Raw genomic sequence first — 17,695 nt, 5'->3', positions numbered from 1 at the left:
TATAGCTAAATTAACGTTTAGTCTTGCTTTTGAATGAAAGTAATGCCTTAATTTCCTTCTATTCAGCAAACAGAGGGTTCAGAATACATTTCTTACAAATTTAAATGTTTAAATTGCTGTTAATCTTTTCAAATTTTCGAAGCCGCCTGCAAGGACTGAAAACCCATTTGAAACTGAGAACTCTAACACAGTAAATTACTGATTCAGTAAACTGACATGATCAAGCCATTTTGGGGTGGGTGCTTCGCATGTCAGGAAGGGCATGAGTAAGCAACAAAACCCGCAATGATTACACACGTTCACTTCAATACTTATATATATGTATATGTATATATCCACCAAATGTTGTGTACTTTGAAGCCACTTCCATAACAACCGTTGTGAAATGGTATCTCATAATACGGAGGCATGAATAAATAAAGGTAAGCAGGCCAATCGTTGCGGGTAGAGAGAAATGTGAAAGCATGCACGCGAATATTTGTAGGCGGCTGAAGATGTGAGTGCTTGTGTGAGTGTGTGTTTAAAATGCCACTGAAAGAAAAGAGCAAACACATTGCGGGGCTAATACGCACGCACTGCTTATGCGCGATCCAAGTGTGAATATAACAAACACACGAAGGCATGCATACATAAAGGAACACGCATGAAAATACCGAAGATGGCGTGTGCGGCTTTGCACACGTGTGGTTGAAGTGCCAATAATAATTCCAGAACTCGTAATATCCAATAATGCGATTTGCATATTTCTATGAGTATATTTGCAGAGTTTTTTATTAAGTACACATGCACAAACATACATATCTATATCTATGATATGCAAAAGTGTTCTTGTAATTGCAAATTACTAAATTAAGCTTGAAAGCCTCATTAACCTTCATATAAATCAAGATAATGAGCAAATTGAGTTTTCAATATTTGTCACATTTACTTTAAGAGCATAGCGATAAGTTTTCCCCGTTTGCTTTCAAAGGAAACATATACGAATGTGGATGGTGAAGAGCGCATTCTGATAAGAAACTAAGTCTAATTGGTAATGTTCGACTCAGCACTGTGGCACTCATGTGTGTTATCGTAACGATAATAATTTGTGAAAAGAAATTACAGATTAGCTAAATATTTTGACATATTGGTTAGTCGAAAAAGACTTTTCGTATCTCTAATCAAATTTTAATTTATTATTTTCATATTTATAATAATAAGTAAACAAATATATACCATCTTGGTCGAGCACTCAAATTTCAAAATATGGCGAATTTCTTCATTATTTTCACTCATTTTTGAACTGCAGTAACATTTTTTCAATTTCCCCGAATATTTTTTTCGGTGAATGAGGCTTAAAATCGTTAAAATCTCACTAATTTTACAGTATATGGTATGCCACAATGTGATTGGTAGCACTGGAGATATACGACTGCAACAACATTTATTGACAAAATACGTAAAGACTTTTTCGACTACCCAAATACTACTCATATTCAAACAAAATTTAGTTTTGGTTATAAAATTGTTATATATTGGTTATATATGACAGCAGAAGCCGAAAACTGTATGCTGCAAATACATATGTAATATGATGTAATGAATCGTAAGCAATAAAAAACTCAATTTCGTTTTTTTTTTTTGCTTTTGTTGTTTTTCACATTATGTGGCGATATACTTCTTAGTTCCCTTATTTGATTTTTTTGACACGCAGTGTTTTGCCTTATGTAGTCCAGAAGATACTTTATTAGAGTCATTCCAGTCAATATTAAAATTGTATCGGGTGATTTTTTAAGAGCTTGATAACTTTTTTTAAAAAAAAAACGCATAAAATTTGCAAAATCTCATCGGTTCTTTATTTGAAACGTTAGATTGGTTCATGACATTACTTTTTGAAGATAATTTCATTTAAATGTTGACCGCGGCTGCGTCTTAGGTGGTCCATTCGAAAGTCCAATTTTGGGCAACTTTTTCGAGCATTTCGGCCGGAATAGCCCGAATTTCGGAAATGTTGTTTCCAAAGCTGGAATAGTTGCTGGCTTATTTCTGTAGACTTTAGACTTGACGTAGCCCCACAAAAAATAGAAGAAGTAACTGCCCATGCCTCCCGAAAAATGCACTGTTTGGTGTGGTTTGTACGCTGGTGGAATCATTGGACCGTATTTTTTCAAAGATGCTGTTGGACGCAACGTTACGGTGAATGGCGATCGCTATCGTTCGATGCTAACAAACTTTTTGTTGCCAAAAATGGAAGAACTGAACTTGGTTGACATGTGGTTTCAACAAGATGGCGCTACATGCCACACAGCTTTATTCTATGGCCATTTTGAGGGAAAACTCTTTCTCAAGAAATGGACCCGTAAGTTGGCCAATGCGATTTAACGCCTTTAGACTATTTTTTGTGGGGCTACGTCAAGTCTAAAGTCACAGAAATAAGCCAGCAACTATTCCAGCTTTGGAAGACAACATTTCCGAAGAAATTCGGGCTATTCCGGCCGAAATGCTCGAAAAAGTTGCCCAAAATTGGAGTTTCCGAATGGACCACCAAAGACGCAGCCGCGGTCAACATTTAAATGAAATTAACGTTTCAAATAAAGAACCGATGAGATTTTGCAAATTTTATGCGTTTTTTTTTTAAAAAAAGTTATCAAGCTCTTAAAAAATCACCCGATAAATGGGCGTATATTATTGTTACCACAACCGCGTAGACTTTCTACCATATATGTACATATGTGTGTAATAATTTTAAGTTCCCCCTGAATCTTTTAGTACAACATATACACGTGGCACCAAAGGCAGTGTTTAAAATTTTGCAGTTATTTTCTCATTAAAAATACTTACGTGCTCTATGATGCTCATAAAAAATTACGCTCATCTTATGCACTCGTAGTATATCATATGCTTACCAATAGGAATAGCCAATAATCTTTCTTCGGCAACATGTTGCTTTTGCATAAATTTTTCCGAAATGTCGCAGTAATATTACTCCGAAATGTAGCGGCAATATATCGCTATTTTTGTTATTTTTCGTTGTCAGAGAAATTTACAATGCGTTCTCGTTGCTCTCGTTAGTCTCTCTGGCACGACGCTACCTACAGCAACATCTGTTTTGTTGAACCGTAGCAACATTATTCGAAAGCAATGAATGCTCTCAGTGCACTTGCTACATTCTCTGTGAGCTACCTTCGATAAGCAGCATTTGCGCCTCCTATTTTGTTGTTGCGCCTGCCGCAGAATACTCTCGCCGGCAATTCAGTTCTTCCGCGTAGGTCATCGTGCGAAGATATTCAAATTTAAACGTTTCTTTGTGACATTAAATAGACGAAATTTTTGTCGAGAGGCAAATGTCAAACCGTGTCTTAAAATTCTTTCGCAGATTAAATTTAATGATTAAATTTTGAGATGGATTTTATTGGTAGCCTACACTAAAAATCTAAACATTTTGCTTAAGTAACTTAAATTAAACTCTACAAATACATCACTATACTTAGAAGTTGGTATCGGCTACAGTTTCGATGAATACTAAACGGAAAAGTTTGGTAAGAAAAGTTTTCTTCAATGGCTGCTACTCTTCGACAGCCTATAGGGTACCCTTGATTCGTAAGCATCATTTTCATATAGAAATATGTTTATGTATAATATATTTGCGTATACATATCTATACATACATATGTAAATCATTGAATAATTAGTACTTATACAAATAGTATATAGCTGATGTGGAGTGTTGGGTCAACGAGAAGCATAAAATGGGGGCGTTGCTTAATCTTACTCTTTAGCACCTTTCTAAGCGGTGCTTAATATGTTGTTCAAAATTTTTTGCTTCATGCTAATGCTTCACTACATATACAAAAATATCTGGGAGGTAAAATACTAAATGGGGCTATGCTTTTGTGCTTATTTAATATTATCCAAGATTCATCTTCCACTCTCAATTCTTTGTCTGATACATATATTGAAGGAATTCTGCGCCAATCTGCGATATTAATATTTGAATGTTTTCCTTTTTAATTTTGCAAGAAGTTGAGCTATTTATTTTAAGAGCATACCTGTAAGTTTACTTTCAAAGGAGACATATATGATTGAGTATAGTGAAGAGCGTATACTGATAAGAATTTTGCAAAAAGGTGAGCCAAAAATACTATCATTTATTTCTATTTTTTGTGAAACTGTGTTATAAGATCTATCTATTTTGAATTTCGTTGTAACTTGTATTATTCCAAGTACCAAACAATGGCACATTTTCCATTAGTAACCTTAAAGTTTTGTTAACTCAACTACTAATTTCCGATTTTGGCAATTTTTATCGATTTCTCGTTTTTCCGATGGTATGGTAGCACTTCCAATAGCTCCAGTTGCATTGTTAAGAAAATAAATAAACTATAATATAACTTATAGAAAGGAATAAAGTGCTTTTAAGTGGGTATATAATGGGTATACTCGGTTAGATAAAGTTCGTAAAACATTCTTATAGATTTTCAGTTTTCAGATTCAAATCTGCATAAAGGAAAATATCTCTATAGATCAGGGTAGATAATTTTTGAAAGTAGAAAAAAATCGTAGTAAACTGTAGCTATTGGAAACGAAAGATAAATAAAAGAAAATATTTTACGGGCGATCTGTGTTCGGGAAAAGGAAATTTTAAGCCTTCAAAAGGGCTTAACACGAGTTACGGAAAATCGACGAGTCGTATAGAAAAAAGTTCTATGCAAAAGTTGTTGTTAAAAAACCATCTAAAACCTTTTTGACAAGGTTTTGGTTTTTGAATTTTTTTTATATCTTCTATCTTAAGTTTAAGCTTTCCTTCTTGTTTCCCAAGCCCAAAAATTTTTTTATTTTTTTTTTTTTTTGCAATATCAGCCAGGAAATCTTATTTCGATTTAAAATCGCAAACACCCTAATTCACTATCAAAATTTAAAATTCTTACTGCGAAATATCAGTTCCTAGAAAAATACAAATAAAACCAAAACAACTCAGATGTAGTACTTAAGTTTACAACTTACAGAATCTTCCAGAAAATATCTAATTTTTTGTAATAATTTAGTATAGGACTTTGGGCTGGGCACTGTATCAGTAAGAAATTTAGGTCGGCAAGGCATTACTTCACTATTTTGGATGCATATTTTGGGTCGTCATCATGTTGGAATATGACTTCTTCTTTAAAAAAGTATGCAGATAGTCTCCTTTTCTCTTTATTCCATCAATTTTTTATAGACGCACAATATGCCAGTATGTGAAGTCACTCCAAACCATGACGTCCCTTCCACCATATTTTACTATTTGTGTAACATGGTTCCTTTGGATAGCCTCCACAATGACAATGGCAGCAATTTTGTTGCCAATTGGTTGAAAATAATTAAATGTCGGTGCTCTCTGGCGAGTTTCAACTGTTCGTTAACATTCTATACTGACAATACAGGTTTTTATGTTTTACCGCTGCTATGTAGCCAATGTCGCGGAGTACGCTTCTGGTATTCCATTTACTAAGAAGCTTATTCTTTTGGTGTCTAGAGCTTGTTCCTTTTCTTATGTTTTATCATAGATAAGACGTGCGTCTGCATTCATCAAAACTTTATTATGCCCTTTGACTCGTGTTTTCAGAACAATGGATCGTCTTTTCCGAACTCTGATGATCATTGATTGGCTTAGATATCATTCGTGTAGAAGATCTGCTCTTGTGGTGACCCTCCTCAATGTATGAAGATAGCTTATTCGTTATTTTGAAGGCCAATTAAATACATGTATTAACATTAGAAAATCATTTTTTTATTTATTAAAAAGGTGTTACCAAGCGCAATAAAGCACAATATCAGTTAAACGTTTTATTTAAGTCGTGAACAATGTAAACTTGCGGCAAACATTGATATCTTTTATTGAATATGTAAAGGGTGCATTATTGAGTGAATGTGAGTTGTTTTCGTTTACATATTTTTTTTTTCTTAGAATAACTTAGATAACTTATTTTTGTTTTTATTATTAATAATTTTGTTTGGAATTGAACATGAACTAAAAGAATAAAAAGCTTTTTAAAATTTCTTTGCTTCTTCTATATTTATGAAGGTATAAAGGCTTCATTATCTTTACAAATTTTTAAAATCTTATAATTTTTTAAGAGCTTAACTCAAAATGCACGTTAGCACACCCCCAAATACCAAGTGAAAACTAAGTGAATTTTACACCAATCAAAAACTTGCATGTCAAGCTTTCCTTCTTATTTGCCAAAAAAATATTTTTGTTATATTTAGAACTTAAAATCGAAAAGAACCCAAATTCATAACCAAAATTTCTCATATCAATATATCAGTTTTATTTTGAAGTCAGTATACTTTCTGTTTGCTAAGGTCTCTACTTTCTAATGGTATAAGAATATATATTTATATATTTCTATAATAAATTTTCTCAAAATATGCGAAAAAAAGATCCCACCATGAATTTCTCTCACTTTTTACCATTTCCAGAGGTTTCTGCACTGGTCTATTAGCTCTAAGATGAAACTCTATACTCCTGCAACTGTCATAGAAGAATAGTTTTAAATCTGATTTTATCAAAAAATGTTATATACTACAGTCGCATATATATATACATATTATGTAGTTGATGCGGTTATATCATACCTGTTCTTTCTTCTTCCTCATACAAATCAAAAGTTTAGAAGCAGCGCTATCCATATGCTGCGTTCGTATAATTCGCGGGTAATGAATATGTGTTCATCAATTTGCAATTGCGCTCCTTATGCTAAAGAGACTACTATAAAATAATCAATACCTCGTATTTTGCTCGTTTTATGTGCCTTCTATGCAATTTGTAGACAAAGCATAATAAATTCTACTCTCAGTGCTGTGGCTTTCAGCATCAACAAGTAGCAATCAGTAAGCGGGGCAACGAAGGTGGCACAAGGGTGCGACTGTGGTCTTATATCGGGAGCAAATACCAAGGCAAGCTGATGGCATACAACAGAAAACTTGCGTTCAGAAGCAAATCCGGCTGAGTCAACATAAGAGGTTGAGCTTGTTGTTTCAAACAACACACACACACAATTCACAAATCAATTTGCCAAGAAAATCGAGGCGTAATCCAAGAGACAGAACGCATAACTGTACGCGCAAATGGAAAATTGTGAAATGGAAATCAGTGACAGACAATGCAAGCCAATAACTCCAGTAAAACAATATCGTCATCAACGCGAGCGCAAGCGCTAAGTGCGGAAATTTACACGTCTTGCAGAATATTTATGATGCAATGCGGGCATGTACTAAGAACAGACAAATACAACAAAGGCACACGCAACACAAAAGCTTGAGCTTGTGTGTGAGTGTGAGTAAGCCTGCTTGGCGTTACAAATGTGGCGATATTAGTCACAATAACCGCGCAACATATTCCGTATTCCGTCCCTCTCCACAGCGCACGCATATCGCTGTTTGGCTGGCTTTGGGCTGAGCGCAGCAGCTGAGTGACGTGACTAATGGCAAACGAGACGGTGAAAAATGCGTGAATCCTTAGACAAATAGGCAGCCGAGTGGCATATGTGCAAATGCATCTAGCGCCAAAGCACAACAACAACAAAATCGTTTAGCATCGTACGGCATCGCTAGTGTAGGAGGCCGCGTCGGCTTCACTTCGCATATGTTCTGTATTACATAAGGAATTATGCAAATCCTACAAGAGGCTCAGCGAGAAGCTGGGCTGCTGTTGAAATGACGTTGCCTGGGGTTGATGGAGCGGCGGTGGCAGTAGTGGTTGGTGAGATCACCCTCCTTGGGGACAAGGTAACGGCACAAGCCTGCTGCTGAATTTTATAGTGGTGTGATTGCAGTGCACTGAGAGTTACGGGCCACACCTTGTGTGAAATTGTTGAATTGTCAAAAAATGAAATTTTCTTTCAGATTTCCATAAGCTAATCCTGTAAAAATAACATACTGAAATGTTATGTTTATAGCACAAAAGGTTTTTGAGTTATGACTTTCTAAATTGTACCCACTCAGTTCAATGAGTTCCGTCAGCATTTATGATAATGCTTTTCGAATGATCATTTTCGAATTTACTGCAATAATTACTCGGGAACAAATCATTCAATCAGTATCAATCAGCTTGATGTCTGTTTTTACACTGTCTAGTTCCTTAGTTTTTGAGTTATTGTTCCGAAATTTGCATCTGTTCTTTTCTCACCCAAAAATTGCTCATTTGTCGAAACGGCCGATATCGGACACACAGCTGCCATACAAACCGAATGATCGGAATCAAATTCTTCTGAGAAACCTTTTGTATTTGTGATGCGTATTACAGTTTCGTTGCAATCGAAGTCAAAGATTTTTTTCATCAACGGAGAAGGCCAGCTTTGTTTAGAGCGATCGGAGAACGCTTGTAACTCGAAAAGGTTTAAATTCTTTCGTAAAAAATGATATAGTGTATTCCTAAAACATGTAGATTTGACATTCAGACTTCTATATTTAGGCGTATGTGGAATTAACTAACAGTAACTTTTAACATACTAAATTAATAAATCGACTTTCATGTTTACATTACTTGAATTCCCCCAGGTCATAATAATACTTGTACACAGAGAGTTACTTTCACCCTTTAAAATAACTCTCGAGCCAAATCAACCAGTGCCGCAAGCGTGCGCCTCTGCATGAAATCTCAACCGGCTGTGTTTTGTTGTTATTTTTGCAGTCTTTGTTTTACTACGTCGGCAGCATAGCAAATATATTTTTAAATCCTCGCGACCAGACAAGTAGATTTGTTTTGCTCATAAATACAGACAAGGGCCACATTTGATCGTGTTCACACACACAGGCTTACACGTCCGAGAGCAGCAGAAAGCACATATCCGGGGGTGGTATGTTTTGAAAAACTGTAACCGCTTGCTTGTGTACTTGAAAACTAAATGGAAACATTTGAAAATGAAACTAGCTGAATGTGTTCGTACTCGTGCATTTGAAATTCATCAAAGAGTATTTACCAAGTGTATACATACATATGTAGGTTTACACATACATACATGTATGTGAAATAAATAAAAATGTCATCTAAAATGCAAAACAGCGTATCATCAAAAAAAAAAAATATATATATTAATTAATTAAAAATCGCTGTCAGATATGTATAATACCCAATATATAACCGTTTTATAACCAAAACTCAAATTTTGTTTCATTATGAGTGGTTTCTATTATATCATTTTTCCTCAGCCTCTAAACTCATGAAAAGTGATGTTACGTTATTTTTCATTTCAGGTGACTATATGTATGTATATAGCATAATAAAAGCAAATAAAAGAGGCTACAATTCGTAACCGCTCTTTAGCTAAGCGCTGCTGTTCCGAGCAAGCATTGTCACTCGAGCTGATTGGCGGCAAATTTAAAGCTTTAAAGTCATATTTCACGCAAAGCAAAGTGGATCTTAAATATATCTTTATATATAAAAATTACGTGTCACGTTGTCACCGATTTTAGGTAAAATTTAGCACACTGTGTCCAGTTCGAACCAACTTAGAAGATAGGATAGTAAAACCAAAAAAAACAATACAGTGAAAGCTCTATTAAATGGGCGCTCTATTAAGCCGACATCCCCATTAATCATGAACATTGACCGATTCCACATTTTGTTGATGTTTACTAAGTACAATCTATTATGTGGACAACTCTATTAACTGAACAGAAAGGCTGGTAACCAAACATTGTGAAAGCAGTCTTAAATTCTTTACTTTTTCCAATGAAATTTTTTTGCATGAACTTATTCAAAATTAAACTTCAAGTGCAATCCCTTGAATTCATATACCGACAAAAAAATTTTCGCCATTATGCGTAAATAAAATTTTCACTATGTTGCATAGTTTATTATATGAATAATAGTATAAAATATATGCCATAGCAACGCGTGGCCGGATCAACTAGTATATATGTATATATATTATGGAAATACTTATGAACGAATTGCCTTATCCTTCCTATACGGGCGCGCTAGCCTCCAAGTTTTGTAGATATCGATCTGAAATATTGCACACATACTTTCCTAGTCGAAATTATTATTATTTGTCGGAACTGCTGATATCGGATTACTATAGCATATAGCTGTCATACAAACTGATCAAATAAAGTACTTGTGTGAACAACTTTTTTAATTGACGAGATGTCTTCTCGAAATTTAGCATGAATCATTGGTTAAAATCCATCCAAAAGAACTGTTCAGATCTGATCACTAGCTGTCATACAAGCTGAACGATCAAAATCAAGTTCTTGTGGGGAAAACTTTTTTATCTAACAAAATATCTTCACGAAATTTTGTAAATAATATTATATAAGGCAAAGCTATAATCCTTGAAAAATATTGCCAGATCGGATCTCTATAGCTTAAAGCTACCAAACAAACTTAAGGATCAAAATCAAGTCTTTGTATGGAAAACTTTTTTAATAGTAAGAAAAAAAAGTACAAATATTCTAACAAAATGCTAATATTCAAGCAACTTCTACAAATTTAGAATTTTTTATTCATTTCCACTTAAATGTTCCTTTCTAACATGAATTCTTAATAAACTGATTGAATAATGGCAAAATCCAAAACAAATTGCTTTAAGAATCATATTGTCGGCGCCAGCGCTTTTATCCAAACGCTTCTCAGTAACCACGAACCTTGCCATGCTTGAATAGTTCTAACCTCATTTGAATGCCGCACAAGCGTTTCTCAAAGTCCTTCATAAGCTTGTGGATGTGTGCGTTGGTGGTCGCCATCCCCTACAACGGCATGTCTTCGGTGACAGCCACTTAAAAGCGGCGCCTGTGGGACGCTGTTGCTTTGCCACTTCACCTTCATAGTGTTGTCGTAAACAATCAACAAAACAAAAGAAGAACTGAGCTTTCTAAAAAATGAAAATAATGTAAATTTGATTCGCTGTTGTTTGAAATTATACTTCCGAACTTGCTACTATAAATAAAATACAAACAATTCAAACAGATTCATTCAATATTTGCTAGTCCACGTGGAAGCGCATTATGTGGCAGGGCGGGGTGTTACAAACAGAAAGCATGTAACGTAATATCTACTCCTCTGTAAAAGCAGATACTGACTTTAATTATCTGCTATACAAATGAATATATTTAGATAGATATTTTTTCAACATTAATATTGCTATATTTAAAGCGATTTGAGGATTTGAAGAATATTTGTCAAGCTTTAATATCAATATCGTTCATTGTATACCGAATTCGTGCTGTAAATTACTTCAATTCCAGTACCAATTATTCAATTCAATCCAAAGTCAATAGCTAGTATTTATTGCAGCTCAAATTCTTAAATTAATTGGATTCCATAGTTGGAAATAACGAAAATCTGCTTAGCATGAAAACCATTCAAAATGCATTTGCAAATATTATTATATTCATAAAATACTAAAACAATGAAAGTAGATTGGTAATTTATTTCTTTTTCCAGCAAATGCTTTATTAAACAAACTTTAAACACAGATTTCATATGAATACACGTTTATTTAGAAGCACCAAAAGCTCTTAAATTAATTAAAATTTTCCAATATTCATGTCAAGCGGCTTTAAATATATTTCGGTGATTTATGAAAACAGTTTTTTAGAGAAAAAATATTGTGGGCAAAAAATAGTAAGACTTTTTAATTTATGCTGCGAAAGTCTATTCGTTGTAATATTTTATTTCTAAGTTATTATGACTATCAATGATATCTGTGCCACTAAAGTTCATAGAGTGAATTCCGCGATTTCTACGATGAAATTACTCAACAAAGAAGTTGGAATATCGAAAGTATCAGTGAAACTCATTTTAAAAGGTTATTTGAGCATCAAAGCCCGATTGGCTCCAAAATGACTGATTTTTTTCAAAAAACAACGTCGCTCTAACTTCTGTGAAACTACTCTTTCCGACTACCAGGATGACGATGAGTCTTGGGCTTTTGCTTACAATGCCGAAACAGACGATCAGACGGCCAAATTTTGTGGCAAAGGTGAGCCGAAGCCGAAAAACCGACGTCAAAACTGCTCAAAAACCAAGGTTAAGGCGACAGTTTTCATCGATTATCGAGATAAGGTGAACTGTGAACTCTTTCCGACAGGCCAAACTGTTTACAAGAAATACTATATAAGTGCGCCCAATTATTCGTTAAAAGAGGCCGGAATTATGAGCCGACAACTCTTGGTTTTTTCACCAACTACCTTGTTGGCTTGATTTAGCTCCGTGTGACCTCTGGCTATTCAGCGAATTCAAACGACCGCTCCAGGGAAACCAAGACCGAGTCAACTGAAGACATTAAACGTGAAATCGCTACGTGAATTGAAGGTAATTCTGGAAATTGACTTTAACAACTGTTTCGAAGACTTAAAAAAAACTTTAACACAAGTTTATTAGGGCAAAGCGGGAGATTACTTTGAGGGCGACAACACAGATTTTGAAGAATAAATTAAGAATTTTAAAATTATGAGCAAAGTCTTATTTCTTGCTCATAGCACTTAGCGCAGCAGCGTGTTAAGGCTTAAAGAAGTCTTTAAAATTTCAAATATTTTCTGGCTTCTGCACAGCTCACGAGCACATGACTATGAAATAGAAGCTCAAGGGGATAAGCTTTGGGTCAATTAAGCCATATGCATGTATAAAATACGAGCTATGTGCACACACAGGCATCGGGTATGCGAAAGTAATTGAAATGTATTTATTTTAAGCCCGACAAGCATGAGAAAGGCACTGACACATGTCGGTTATTTACCTTGCGAATACCAAGACATAAATAAGCTGAAGCAGACGCATGTAAGTGGCATGTAAATGGCATGTTTACTGTCATTGCGGAGAGTAGCTGCAAACTCTTTGTTTTCAGCGATATATTTAACTTACAAAAAGAAGGCAACTTTTGTCAATCCATATTAGACATCTTGGTCTAGTACTTTCATACGCCTTTGTCTTTACTTTATTATATTCCGAAAAGCGTATATTAAGTTTGCCAAAAAGTTTGTAATACTTACCAGGAAGCGTGGAAGGCTCTATAAAATATATATTTAGAATATTTTCCTAAATTTTTAAGTTGATCCGCGTAATAGTTTCGGAGATACAGCCTTCAGAACTTGTGCGCTCGCAGCTAGCTAGGCTAAGTGCGACATCTTTGAACGCGTTTTTCTGGCAGCTGCGTTTTTGAAGTCGGCTGGCAAGATTTCTCGAGAGTTACTCAACTGATCTTCATGACATTTTACACAGGTCTTTGCGATGAAATCCTTAAAGACTTGGATGAAGGTTTTTTTTCGATTACAACTATTTGAAAAAAAATATCGCGAAATTTTCACTGAAATTTTAATTTTTTTTGTAAAAATTTCTGTCGAAAATCCAATTTTCAGTTTTTTTCCTTCGTCCAAGTTCTAAATTAAGAGTTTAACTAAAACATTTAATTTTAAATGATTCTGTAAGAAGTTATTCTGCCAACGCGGGCGTATCTTCATTCCCAGGGGTCACCAGAAATGGCATCGCAATGGCCGAGTTTAAAATATTTTTTTCCAAAAATTTGAGATGTTCTTTTTTAATAGTGTATGTTTGTAACAATAAAAAATTTTAATTAAATATTTCATTTTTTATTTGAGAAAAAATTGGTGAAAAAATGCTGTTTTTTACCCGAGGAAACCCATGTAACCCCTAAGATCTTGACCTCGAAAAGTTCTTCTTTTGAAGAGTTTCCTCCACCTTGCGCACGACTTGTTCAACAGCTGGTCCTGGCTGTTCTGAAACCATATTATCGCACCGATAGTTCGCCAGCATTGTCGTAGGTGGCTATAATGCAGGGTTTCAGTAGTAGGTCTCCTGCTGTCTGTATGCTGTCTATGTCTTTGTGGGCCTCCTTAGTCAAATATTATATGTTCACCATTCTTAATTACAAAAAAATATTAATTTTTAATTATTATTTTTTTAATTAGTAATTTTCATAATAATGGTCTTGTCATAATTATCGATAAGCACAAAAACATAAAATTTTCTTGTATGACTATTGCATTAATTGTCCTACAATACTGTTTTCGCCGAACTCAAATTTCCACAATTCCCTTACCGCAATTACCGAAATGTAAATGTCGACCTTGATCTGTCTTAAAATCCATCATATTTGCAAAACAATGCAATGCACAATGCGTGCGGACGAACCAATTATGTTTTCGTATGTGGCTATGTTCTCAAGACCAACAGCTCCTGCGTGTGCACAGACGTCCATCTAATTCATTTGCATGTTTGTGCAATCAATTTCCGTAGAAAGATGCTTTAGCTTGAAAGTGGTTCAGTTCATTGTCTCGCTTGACTCATACTGAGAGATCTATTTTAGACGTAATTGCTCTAACAATAAAATTCTTAACTAGTTCTCGGGCATCGAACAAAACCAATGAGCAAGGTTTGAAAGCCAGGATGTCTGCAGGAAATGGAGTGGTCATAACGCCAGGAAATACCATGTTTGTGCATATGTAAGTAATATTGCAGTGAAAGTGGCTTAAAAGGATTTGGCGGCATGGCAAAGATATTTTCAACTTCATAAAAGTACTAATCCTCAATGTTTTCATCACATAAAGGGTATATCGACGCTAAATGATATACTATTATTGCACTATATTTTTTGGTTTTCTTGATTATCATACCTGTACCTCAGAGCACTTATACAAAGTCAGTCATTTATTTAGCCAAATATAAAAACTAGTTTGAGTCTATTTTTCTAAAGTGAAAGAACTTGCGTACACCACAATTCTGAGTTTTTGAGAAAGCAAACTACTGGCTAAACAGCGAATTTCATTTCTATGCTATTGTGAGACTACTTCCAAAGCCATGCTATTATGAAATAGCCATTCGTTTGTAAAGCTCTTCGACTATAAACCCACTTATTTCGGTAAAGCTCCAAAAAAAAAATATACATATGCATATGTATGTGTTTACAGAAGATTACCAGGTGTGTATATAAATTTAGCTCTTTTGGTTTGCGCTAAAATATGAAAAAATACAGAATATCATAGCTTAGCAATTCACTTTCTAGCCAATGTCCCTTTTTGTTGGAAACATATGCTGAATTTGTGGCTGTTGCTGGATTATGAAGGTTGTAATGTGTTCATATCAACAATGTATTCTGATTATGCGACACTTGTTACCGCTATTATAGGATTGTGGGTCGCCTGCTCGGGAGCTGTTTACATTTGCACATCATACAAAATTTACATTTATTTCTGACCTTTTGAAAGGGGTCTAAACTTTGAAAGGGCATTACAATTTTCAGCTTCGCTCGGCCGCTGAAATGATGCAACAAATGTTGTGCGAATGTGTTAAATGAAATATTCTTAAGATTTTATATCAACATCAGTTGTGTTGTATGCTGGGGATAGTTGAACGCTTTGAGGTCTTGAATGGTTATATCCACCTGTCAATTTCAAAAAATCTTTTTTTTTGCATATCCATCGAATGTACATATGTACATTTGAAAATAATTTCCAAAAATTTCAAGTTTATGTGGAAAAAAGTTTCGGAGTAATAAGCGTGTCTGTAAGAATTTTTGACTTAGTGCTTAGCTCAAAAAATTTTAAACGGGCTTCTCTCGAAGCAGTGTTCTCCCAAACGGCGGGACTGATCAACTTGAACTTTTCGTGCGATCTTTGAAAATATATTTGTTTGGTAGTGGTCGAAGTTATAAGAGTTTTGATAACGATTTCGATTATTTTAGCCATTCTAAGTTACAAATTTTTTCACAAAAAACGCCTTTTTAGGAAGCGTCTATTTTTATTAAAACGTTGAATGGTTCTATTATTGAGTGTACTCATATATTGTGTAGTCGAAAAAGTATTTTCGTATTTTACCAATAGATGTCATTGCAGTCGTATATCATCAGTGCTACCAATCACATTGTGCCATATCATATATTGTTGGAAAGGTAAGATCTTAGGCTTCATTTAAGCAAAATAAAAAGATAATTCGGTGAAGTTGAAAAAAAAGTTACAGCTGTTCAAAAATGAGTGAAAATTATGAAGACGCTATATTTTGAAATTTTTGTTTAAAAAAAAGAAGAATGCCACAAATGGAATTTGTGAAGTTTACGAAGACTATGGTGTATCAGTTCGTGTAGCACTCCAATGGTTCGCACGCTTCTGTTCTGTAAATTTTAATGTGAAAGATGCACCTCGCTCTAGTCGACCTATCGTTGAAAAAGTCGATGAAATTGTGGAAAGGATTGAACAGGACCGCAACATAAGCAGCCATGACATCACTAAGGAACTTAACATTCTTCATCAAACAGTTTTGAACCATTTAAAAAAGGCTGGCTATAAAAAAATGGATAATATACGACAATAATGTGCGAAAAAGATCATGGTTCAAGCGTAGTGAGCTCAACAAATAATCGCAAAGTCAGAATTGACGAGTTGATAAGTTATGCTGAATGTTTGTTGGGATTGGAAAGGAGTTATTATGATAATTATGAACTATGAGCTGTTCCAGCCTAGTTGAGCGATTGATTCTACATTTCGCACTCAACAATTGATGAGATTGAAACAAGCAATCGAAAAAAACGGCCAGAACTGATCAACAGAAAGGCTTTGTATTCCATTAGGACAACGCTAGACCACACACATCTTTGATGACTCGACAAAAACTGGGAGAGCTTGGTTGGGAAGTTTTGATGTATCCACCATATAGCCCTGACTTTGCACCATCGGAATACCACAGAACTCTCTTAATGAAGTAAAATTGGCTTCAAGAGAAACCTGTGAAAATTACTTGTCGCAGTTTTTCGCCTAGAAACCAAAAAGTTTTACACTGATGGAATAATGTTTCTAGCGGAAAAATGGCAAAAAGTGGTCGACCAAAATGTTACATATTTGATTCATTAAATTTCTTTATAAATATAATATAAAACAAAAAAAATAAGTTGAAATTTTATTAAAAATACGAAAAGACTTTTTCGACTACCCAATAATACTTTAGAGACCACTTCATCAGACATCCACCATACATATGTAGCTGCAAATGAGCGCTTTGTGTTAGTAATATACAATCTCAAATATATTTTTAGAAAATATTCAAAAAAAATGTCGATCTCGACTTCAAGCTCGTAAATCTACGTTGAAAACTTTAAACCTGTTGTTGTTATTTGAAATAGAACATAAAAAAGAAATATTGCTGTAAAAGCAGATATAAATTCCTTTTAATTATGCAACGCAATAACTATTAATCATTTAGCGAGTCTTCCCTGAGGACCTCTTATTTCGAGCTGTGTTTTAATACATCACTTTGCCTTTCCGCTGAAATTCTACTCTTAAAGAAATATGCCTTAATTTTATTTTCAATTTTATTTAAATGTTGCCACCTTGTCCTTTATAGACGCCGAGCAACACTCCAGCACGTGCGTTTGCCCTTAACGTATACGAGTCTAAATGTAAAGACAACAATAAAACGAAAGCATTCATCGCAATTTAGACGAACACTTTGGTAAGAGGAGAAGAGCTCTGCCGAATTCCTGCCTCAATTCGTCTGTTGCCGTCGTAGTCGTCTTTTGTTACCTACGGCCGCCATTACAGTACCGTTTCTGTGTACATATAAAGCAGACGTTTCGCAATAGATTTGAGCTTCGAGCATCGCTGCGGGGCCAATAATAATCGCATAAAACCGACGTTAGTTAGTTATTGAGTAAAATATGCAAAGCATGAGCTGAGCAACGACGCCTGCCAAGTGCAAAGAGACGGCAGCAAAGGCGCACAGTGC

General features: G+C 34.8%; 1 long non-coding RNA gene across 1 annotated transcript in view; it reads left to right on the top strand.

The window, feature by feature from the left end:
- Positions 1-3,252: 3,252 nt before the first annotated feature.
- Positions 3,253-17,695, top strand: part of LOC126767857 (uncharacterized) — a 54,734-nt gene continuing 40,291 nt past the window's right edge. The window contains exon 1 of the long non-coding RNA XR_007669163.1: positions 3,253-3,579. This is a non-coding gene — a long non-coding RNA (uncharacterized LOC126767857). The remainder of the gene's footprint in view (positions 3,580-17,695) is intronic.

Source organism: Bactrocera neohumeralis, chromosome 2 (genome assembly GCF_024586455.1).
Source record: "Bactrocera neohumeralis isolate Rockhampton chromosome 2, APGP_CSIRO_Bneo_wtdbg2-racon-allhic-juicebox.fasta_v2, whole genome shotgun sequence".
NCBI lineage: Eukaryota > Metazoa > Arthropoda > Insecta > Diptera > Tephritidae > Bactrocera > Bactrocera neohumeralis.
The sequence above is the reverse complement of the archived record's forward strand: the minus strand, read 5'-3'. Positions and strand labels throughout refer to the sequence as shown.